The 10,427-nt window shown below is 41.5% G+C and overlaps 1 long non-coding RNA gene across 1 annotated transcript; it reads right to left on the bottom strand.

Annotated features, from left to right (window-relative positions):
• LOC110390097 lies at window positions 210-6,320 on the bottom strand. Its single transcript, XR_002433540.1, has 2 exons — window positions 5,938-6,320; window positions 210-322 (listed from the first exon to the last, which is right to left on the bottom strand). It is a non-coding gene; the product is annotated as an uncharacterized LOC110390097 (long non-coding RNA).

Raw genomic sequence — 10,427 nt, 5'->3', positions numbered from 1 at the left:
TCAGCTTTGGGGAGCTGTCACCATCCCAGACAGAGGAGACAGAATGCATCAGGGACAGTGTTTTTCTTGGATGAGCTGGCCAAAACTGTGCTTCATATATAGGTGGTAATAGATATCTAATTTTCACAACAAAGAAAAATGATTTTGGTCATTGTAAGCTGAGCCCTGCCTTTTATTTGGTCTTTGGGATTTCTCTTTCCTCTCCATTCTTTTTTTTTTTTTTTTTTTTTTACTTCCCCATCTCTGTTATCTCATTGAAGAAAGAGGGCAGTGTCCTTCAGAAACTTTAGTCTTCAAAACTCATTGCAGATCCTGTGGGCTCCTAAGAGAACAAGATTAGAACTGTTACCTTTTACTCAGTGGGAACAGATCCTGGAATCAAATTATGACCCAAGAAGCTGCAAGCAGTTCTTTCTGGCTCTATGCAGTAACTACACCTGACTATGCCATGGGTGCTGTGGAAATCTCTGCACATTTAGCTGTTCAGATAAGTAATAGGCAAGGAACAGAGGAGTAGACTTTCACAGATATTTCACAAACCCAACGTTCATGTCCAGGGTGTAACAGGTGCTCCTGAGGATGGCCTCACCTTGCAGCAGAGGTTATAACAGCAGTTGCTGGGACCAATTTGGCTATGAGAGGTCATACTCTGAAGCCACATTGGCACAAGAAGTAAGGGCAATGGAACTTCCACTTTGGGCACATTGCCCTCTTCATGTTTTGTTTTCGTTTCTCATTCTGAAAACATGGACACCATTTGATTGCAAATAATGCCTTTTATTCACACATACATGTGTTCTGAGAAGATTTTTTTTTATTTCTGCAGCTTAAGAAAAAGAAACTAAAACATGATCCCAAGCTAGTAAAAAGAGTGCAATGTCATATCTTTGTACCATCAGAATAATAATCACAAGAAAGTATAAGTTTCCTAGAAGAACGGTTCTCTTGTGTGTTCTTCTGTATAAGTCTTTGTGCTACAAGGTAAAAGATTTTAAGGAAGCAGAAATGACATAACCCATCTGTTAAATAAAATGCCATTTGTCTTGTAATCAACGTATTCAGGAACATTCCCTACTTGCTAAAAATATTTGCTAGGGTTGGTTATTTTGGGGGATGAATTCATCTACATTACACATATGCAAAATGATGAAGTCATCTGTATTTCCCTGAACTCTTTTCTTTACCACCCTTTGGAACATCCACTGCATAATGAGACTGCCAGTAGGAATGCTTCTGTTCATCTAGGAGGCTCATTTTCCTCTGCCTCCTTCCAGATATGGGGTGTTAAATGCATTTTGGAGCTGCCATTAGAAGCTAAGCACTTAGCACTCACAGCTGTTTGGCTGAATCTACTCCTTATCTAATGCTCAGTATTTAGGCAAGCAAAATGGCCTTTGAGGAACCAGACATCCTGCTGAATTGTGATCTGTTCTGATGCTGCTGGAGCAAACTCTGTTGATGAACAGGCAGGTGGCGTGGTTGTTTTCTGTGTGTTTGTTACTTGGATATTTTTTATTACTTCCACTTTGTTTGTTCAGATCACACATTTCCCATTATTTCTCTCAAAAGTTTCATCTTCAACCCACTGAACAGTTCCTGAACTGAGGTGAACATTAAATCCCATAAGCAAGCATGGCTATTTTCTCCTGGACTACATGCAGATGCTAACCTGTAATTGCTACCTACACCTCCAGTTAGCCTCAGGGGCTTGCCTAATTGTCAAAAGATGTAGAATCAAATATTTCTCCGGTTACTTCATAATCATGTTACTCAGAAGTGCTTTGGATCCAAGCATAATTTATAGGATCAGTCAGGTCCAATAAGTACTGCCATGAGGTGCCAAGCTTCTGTTTAGAAGTACCTCATGGCAGTGTTGACAAACTCTGTCAGTAATGGTGCTTGTAGGTATTTTTCATCAGCTATGACTGGAATGGGTTTGATTTACAAGTGGTGACTCTAGTTTCTTTCAGCACTTCTATGATGCTGTACTCTGTTAATGTGCTGAAGTCTGGGAGAAGGAAAAACATCTCCTCTGGTGTGCTTTCTGGGTGGTTGCTGCTAGGTGGAGTGGGCTTCAATGTGCCAGAGATGCCTGGAGCATTTGCTTAACAGTCCATGACAGTGCAGAGCTGACTTCTAGAAAGAATAGGGAGAGCTATGGGATGAACATGGAGGTGTGGATAGTCTGGAGTGTAGGAATGCATTTCACTGCTGCAAAGGCAGAACGGAGACATCTTTCATTCAACACATCCACCAGACAGGATTTGGAGAACATTTGGAGGATGTCTAATTCTGGTAATCTTTTCCGTGCCTTCTGTTCTATTTTCCTTTTTCATGATTTAGGCTGAGGTGGCTTCCCTGGAACACCTCCCTGGAGTTGTTCAAGAAATGTTTAGACATTGTGTTGAGAGACATGGTTTAGTGGGGTTATTGGTGGTAGGTGGATGGTTGGACTGGATGATCTTGTAGGTCTTTTCCTATGATTCTACGATACTGTGATTTTTCTTTCTGCAGGAACGGTTTTAAAACAGCTCTCCAGTGATAGAAGTCCTAGTTTGCATTTGTCTGTAATTCCTTACCAACTTTTAAGTGCCATGGTCCAAAGAGGGGGTGGCATTCCCAGAGGTTGCACTTCAGCTGTGCAGTAGTGAAGGCATTTGTGGTAGGATGGAGAAAGATGAAGTCATTAAAATACGGAAAAGATGTGTTGCTCTGCTTAGTTTTAGGGCAACAAAGGCAATAGTACTATATCATAAAATGAATTTACATCCCCTCATTCATTCTCCCTGTAGTATAAAATGGCCTAAATGTCTCTGTGCTTCTCTTCTCTTCTTATTGGCAAGTATATACAGAAGAACAGCAAATGATTATAAGAGCCCTGGTGCACTAAATAAATAACCATACATACATACATATATATATATATTCCAAAAAGTACTATATATATATATAGAGAGAGAGAGTATACTCTACTATATATATATATATAGTACTTGTTAGAATTGCTTTGTGAGAAAACAAATAATTCTTTAGTGTGATAAGTAAGGTTCTTACCTTATTTGCTGTTAGGAGATTTAATGCCTGCCACAATACTACAAATATCAATCCTTTCTGAGCACTTGGAGGAATGCTGGGTACCTACTTGGTCAAGTATCTACAGAATAACAAGCTTATGGCTTTGGCTGGACATGTAGGGTGCTTCAGGTTTCCATTTGTAGTCTGAAAAAGTCCATACGTAGACCACAAGAGTTTAATGGAAGGATAAAGTGTATGTGTGTGAGAGAGACATAATATAAATGAGATTTGGAACTTACTTAGGTTTGAGAGTACCCAAACAGAAATGCTGAACAAACACATTGATTGCAATTAATGAGTTTGTGTTTCTCCCCATAAACACAACCTTTAATACACGTTTCACTAAAGAGCAGCTTTCACAGTAATGCTTCCCATCCTGCTGTTCCTGTGCTCTTGTAGCGGAGGCTCTAGACAGACATTGTAATGGTGTAATTTGTAGTTCATCTCTCCTGGGTCTGATCAAGCCTTCAGCATATGACTATAGCCTCCAAAAAGCTATTCCTACCTCCTAGTTGGCCCAAATATAATCCTTTCTCATATGATCAGAAAGATTAGCTTCGTTTTCCTTTAGCAGACTTGCCTTTGGGAAGTTTGTTCTGTATCTTCTCTCCTGCAACTGCTCTTTGCTTACCACAGTGCAGATGAGTTAAAGGTGCCATCTCTCAGGGGCTTAGCAGAACTAGGGCTAAATACCTTTCTCAGTGTAATCCATAACTGCCAATAAAGTAATGCATGTGTCTGCAACACGTACTGATGCCTTGTGAACTGCAAAAGTTCTGTTGTGTTGAATATAATATATTTTATGTGGAAGGCAATATTTATAATTAACTAATTAAACTGTAATGATTCCATCATGCATTTTCATTCAGAAATAGCTGTGTGGTTAGAGTACATGTCTCTTCTAACCAGGCTGTGTGACAACAAAGAAAACTCAGACATCTTTGATAGCAAAGAAGGTGAGTGATTACAGAAGTCAGTGGAAAGTGGAGCAGCCTAAGTGTTTTCAGGCAGAGAGATTCAAAGCTGAAATATCCGAGTCTGAGATTATAGAATTACCCTGCATTCAGTAAGCCTCATCATTTTTAAGGGAAGGAACAGTTTGATCAGGAACTTCCAAGAAAAATAAATTTGAAGGAAAAACTTATCTCCAAAGGGCTATTGGGCAGACAGGGAGGGTTTAGCATACAAGAACTACTCAAGAGTACTGCCTCCTATTTTATTATGTCAGCCCATGACATCAGAGGCAGCTGTTGGCAGTAGAGGTTGAACCTTACCACCAGCATCCCATTATATTTTGTTGTCATGTGACAGATGGCAACAGAGGGGCAATCTGACAAAATGGTGTCTGATATGGAAATGCATATGAAGCAAAAGTGTGGGATTGTATTCCTCCATGCGGAAAAAATGTCACCCCCTGGCATTCACTCACACTTGCTGAATGTTGATGGAGACCAAACAGTGGATGCGAGCACAGTGAGGTGGAGGGTGGATACTGTGCTCTTCGTATCTGTTGTAGTTTCCATGGAAATAAATAGGAGGCATCAAATTCAGAGTGACCTACATACACTGGGGAGAGGAAAACATGGCTCTTTTGCTCTGTGTTTAATAGAGCCAATTTTGACTTTGACACCAGCCTGTGTATGTGACTATAGAAAAATCATTTTCCCTTTCCTGTGCTTTTTTCTGCTTTACATTATGGAAATATTTCATGCTCCAGGTTTGCATGGTTCCTTGCATGGGAGAGTCTCTGGTTTTCCGGGGCCTTGAAGCACCATGGCAACAAAATATTACCTAATTATAGCAGAAAAAATAGAAACCAGGTTAGGTCCAAGTACAGACACAAGCTTCTTTCTGAAAGGCCTGGAAAATGAAGGTAGTAATGGAGAGGTAAAATACAAAGTGCTAGTGGCCTGTACCAGGAAGGAGGAGTTCTCACCTGCTTTGAAATCTCTGGATCTCCTTCCCTTTGTCCATTCCTTTCCCTCTTTCCTTTCCTCTTGGATTGTGCGTTGATTTTTATAGCTACCAGCTGACATCCAGCAGCTAAAATCTACACGTGTCATTCCCAAATACAGCTTGCACATTGCTACAAAATGCCTCTCCAGCCCTGTTTCCATGGAAATGGAAGCTAGCAGCATGATGGTAAAATAAGAAAAATTCATCAAAAAAAGCAGTGTAATACCTTTGTCTTCTGCTTATTATTAGCAAAAGGCAAATGCTTTATATTTAGAGCCATTTCCAGTTGGTGGGCCTCAAAGTACTTTCCAAGTGTAACTGTAATTTTATCTTAAAAAAACCTTCAGATAAATATTACTCCCGAATTACAATTGGCAAGTAGACTTTTTAGGCTTGAATCTCTTCTCCCAGGTACATACAGAGTCTTTGTTTCAAGCTGGGATTTTTACACCCTGCACAGTAGTGATGTACGCAACGTGACAGGACCATAACAGGCTCAGGAATGGACCCTAGGGCTTCACATCACATTGCTTTCCTTCAAGACCTATCTACTTTCTAGATGTAGAAGGAAGCAAAAGGACTTGTCTTTGCTTCCTGAAATTACAGATTCAAAATAATATCACCAAAAATAACAAAAATTGAATATCTGGCTTTCATTCCCTCTTCCATTTTTCAGAAAAAAAATGAGATCAGGAAAGAGCAAAGCCTTTTCAGGCACCTTTAAAAACAATTGCTTATGCCGTATGTCTGACCTTCTCCCTCCCATTTCCATGGAAACAGTAGAAAAAAACACAGTAGAATGGGATAGAGGATAGTTAGGCAAGAATATGTTATAATTCTCACTAATAGACTCCAGTTTCAGGCTGGGAGCATTTTCAGCAGGGAAATCTGAAATCAGATAAATACCTGAAGGTGGATCTCTCCACAGTCTGAATCTTCACCATCTAGTCACATCTCACATTTCACAACATTCATATCACAATAAACTTTATCCATTCATAGGTTTCTTCAGCTAAGTTCTTGGTCGCAGCTTGAGCCTGTATGGAACAAATGTAGTGGAATTGGTGCATATGAACACCAAGTATTAAAAGAAGTCTCAGGCACACTGTCCATCCATTTTATATGCCAGCTGTCATATGGGTTTTCTTTGCTTTCTGGGGGTTATGCAAGCATTGTAATGAATGATATTATTCATTCTCAGTAGTATCACAGCTCAATAGCATTTTTCTTGTGGGTATTCATTATATCTGGAGCTACAGGAAAGAAGGGGAGAGACTCTTTAGCAGGGTCTGTGGTGACAGAAGAAGGGGAAATGGCTTCAAGCTCAAAGAGGGTAGATTTAGGTTGGATATAAGGAGAAAGTCTTTTACAGTGAGGGTGGCGAGGCACTGGAACAGGTTGCCCAGTGATGTGGAGGAAGCCCCATCCCTGGAGACTTTCAAGGCCAGGCTGGATCAGGCCTTGGGCAACCTGATCTAGCTGTGCATGTTCTTGTTCACTGTAGAGGAGTTGGACTAGATGACCTTTAATGGTCCCTTCCAATTCTAAGGGTTCTGTGATTCTATGAAAATTTGTATGAGCATCAACACATCTGCAGAAGGAAGCAGACTTGAGATACAGGTTCCCCAGGTTGTAGAAGGTTTCCACCTTCCTCTCTTCTTTGGCAGAGAGATGATACAAAGTGGTGATGATATGTTACACAGCACACAAGCACACAGACACATATTTTGAGTCAATGACAGGAGCGATGAAAGAAAATTCCAGAGCAATCTGTCATATGCAGCTGGAAAATTTTTCATGGATTCAACTAAAACTTGGGGAAAAGGAAGAAAAATGTTTCCAGAGATTTTTTCTGCCATCATGACATGGTGGTGGCCCTGCGAATCAGTGTGCATGAGGGGACACTTCTGCACAGATAGACAGTTGTTGAGGTCTGCCTGGGATTGGAAATTTGCCTGTGGACATCATATTGCATGGTAAATCAATCAGGAAACTTCAAAGGGAATCCTCCTAAATGAGGTGTATCCTCCAGACAAGCATCTTATTATACACAGAAGGAAAAAGGGGAATGCTGACTGCTAGGGCCTCACCTGGATCAATATAACTCACTCATAGGTAAGTCTCCTTGAGCAAGAAGCCTGTGCAGAAATTTTATAAGATGCTATAATTCTTCATTACAGCTTCTTCAGAGCTACTTCAGACTCTTCTGTGCCCTTGCTATGGACCAGGGAGTCAGAGAAGGGAAAAATGCCCTGCAGCCAGTTGCTGAAGGCTCATGTTAAAATACCTGAAGGAGCACAGAAAGGGAGACTGAAGTATTTCAGGGTGCAAAAGGGGAGTGCTGCTGACAGGAGAGGGGGAGAGACTCCCAGAGAAAGAAGTACTTACAGGAGTCCTCCCAGCAGGATGGTGCCAGGGAAGCAGGTCACAGAATATTGCAACACACTTATTGGGAAAATGCAAATAAAGGGTAAATGAGGGGTAATTGTGGTCTGCTTATGGATATTGTGGAAGCAGACACATGGGCTGATTTAACTGGGAAAGGTACTAACTGAGAATTTATTCATTCCACCTGGATGATTAACAAGACTATTTATTCCTGTAGCCTATTTTGTATTTCTTTACAGATCTTGCAGGTAAATGAAGAATTGGTTACTTAGGTAAGGCATTTTGATAAAGGAATAAGGTAAACAACTAGTCAACTTGCTTACCATGGCTTCCTGCCCAAGGGCACTTGACACAGATTACATTACACAAAGAAATAATTCAGATGTGACTCTGAAATAACCACATGACTCCCATTGAACCTTTATTAGAAACCTTGTTAATTGTTTACATGTGCAATTGAAAAGTCGCTACTTCGCTTTGGCATTAGTAGAACCAGTATATTCTCCTTGAACTTCACTCAGAGAAGCCTGAGTTTGGAGTAAAGCAAAGCAGATACACCTTTATCTGCAGGGCTGAAATGTTTTGGCAAACTGCAAAAAACTGTGATGTTGTTCTTATACACCAGCAAAGGAACACAAGAACTACTTTACTCACTGCCTAATTTATTTCTCTGCAGATATTGCATGCAAAGAGAATTGCTGTCCTGGGAGAACCTCACCTTTCTGGCACTATGGAACAGCTGGGGCAAGCCTGGTTGGAAAAAATCTTCCTGTTTGAAGTATTTTAAAAAGTTCTGCTTTCCGCCCCATCTAACTTTTCAGAAAACTTCAGAAGGCTCTGGGCCTGCTAGACCACTACTGCCTCTGTGAGGGTGTGACTCGCCTGGAAGCTCATCTTGTGGTCCAGGGTGTGCTTGCAGCTCTCAACACCATTCTGCTCCAGGTGTGTTTCCTGGGTCCCTGTAACCCACATAACTTATCTCTGCTATACGTAAATCCCATAATCAACAGCAACAGGACTTTTAATTTGCTTATCAACACAATTTCAGTCTGGAACCAAAAATTCTTCACATACCATAGGTGAGGATTAGTGACTGCTAATATCTTCTCTTCTTCCCAGCCTTCCCTTTCCTTGCTCTGTCCAGAGAATCAGAGAACCACGGAATCACAGGATAGCCTGGGTTGCAAGAAACCCTAAAGGTCATTCAGTTCCAACCCCCTGCCATGGGCAGGGCTGCCAGCCACCAGCTCTGGCTGCCCAGGGCCCCATCCAATCTGGTCTTGAACACCTCCAGGGATGGGGCATCCACAGCTTCTCTGGGCAGTCTGTGCCAGTGTCTCACTACCCCCTGAGGAAAGAATTTCTTCCTAACATGTAACCTAAATCTCCCCTCTTTTAGTTTAAAGTCATTCCCCTTTGCCTGATCACTAATCAGACTGTGTAAAAAGTCACTCTCTCTCCTGTTTATAAGCTCCCTTTAAATACTGGTAGGCTGCAGTGAGGTCTGTCCGGAGCCTTCTCTTTTCCAGATGGAATATGCACAACTCCCTCAGCCTGTCTTCATACGTGAGATGCTCCAGTGCTTTGATCATCTTCATGGCCCTCCTCTGGACCCATTCTAACAGTTCTGTGTCTTTCTTGTCCACTGTTTCGTCTCCATCAACATTCAGAAAGCGTCAATGAATGTTTCAGGGTGTCATTTTTTCCGCATGGAGGAATTCAGTTCCACCCCTTTGCTTTATATACACTTCTATGTCAGACACCATTTTGTCAGACTGCCCCTCTGCTGTCATCTGTCACAGAGCAATAGAATGTAATGTAATAATTAATTTATGTAACTGTCACCTACATATGAAATTATAACTATATATAGCTTATTATAACTCTATATTGCTAAATATGCCAATACATACACATAGACTACTATTTTTGTATGAAATCTACTATTAGCCTAATTAGCTGCTCTGACCTGATAAATACAAAAGTGTTTCCAGAGCCTTCAGGTGGCTCCAGGGCTGGACTGAACTTTCTAGAAGCTTATTTGTTCCTTTTCTCAGCTCTAGGGTGCTATGTTGAGTTTGTGCAGAGCTGGCTGTAGAGCCAGTGCTTTCCACTGGCTCCTTTTCTTCTCAGAATGCTTAGGCATTATGAGACATTATGGTAACTTCTGCATCTGAACAAGCAAAGCGTTACTTAATAAAAAAACCCCACTTCAGTGTTTGTTCACCCCTCTGCATTACAGCCAGAAACAGGAATCTGCTTATGCCAGCAGATGGACTTGGTAGCAGAGCACTGAACTGATGCCAGATCTTTTGAGTCACAACCCAACTAAATAGCTACTTTGGCAATACAGCTCAATGCAAAAACCGTTCAGCATTGCAGATAAGTTTGTTGAAGAATGTTTGAAAGCAAAAGGTAGTATTTGCAAAAATTAAGTGTATTTCCAAGGTTACATTCCCCACCACATCAGCAGGAAAGGCAAAGCAAGTAGGTTGCTGTTATCTCTTTAAGGAGCCAGAAACCCCACACCCATGTTCTCCCTAGAGTATGATAGCAGGGCATAACCAGTGGTTCCTGGGAGCTGTATCCCAGCAATAGCACACCATATGCACCACAGCATCCTGGAGGCATGGAGGAGATAGCTGCAGCATATGAGAGAGAAAGCTCTAAAAGTAGCTAATGAAACCCAGGGATGAGCATGGCTGTCAGGTTAAGTGACTGATTCCCTCCTCAGAAGGTCCAAAGGATTTCCAGTAGACACAATATTCACAACCTCACTGGGCAGCCTGTTTCAGTGTCTCACCACCCTCACAGTAAAGAATTTCTTCCTGATATCTAGTTTAAATCTACCCTCTCCCAGTTTAAAACCATTTCCCCTCACCCTGTCACTACATGCCCTCATAAAAAGTCCCTCTCCAGCTGGAACTGGAAGGCTGCTATAAGGTCTCTTTGGAGCCTTCTCTTCTCCAGGCTGAAAAGCCCCAGCTCTTTCAGCCTGTTCTCACAGG

Source organism: Numida meleagris, chromosome Z, assembly GCF_002078875.1.
Source record: "Numida meleagris isolate 19003 breed g44 Domestic line chromosome Z, NumMel1.0, whole genome shotgun sequence".
NCBI classification, from domain to species: Eukaryota; Metazoa; Chordata; class Aves; order Galliformes; family Numididae; genus Numida; species Numida meleagris.
This window is presented reverse-complemented; position numbering and strand designations above follow the sequence as displayed.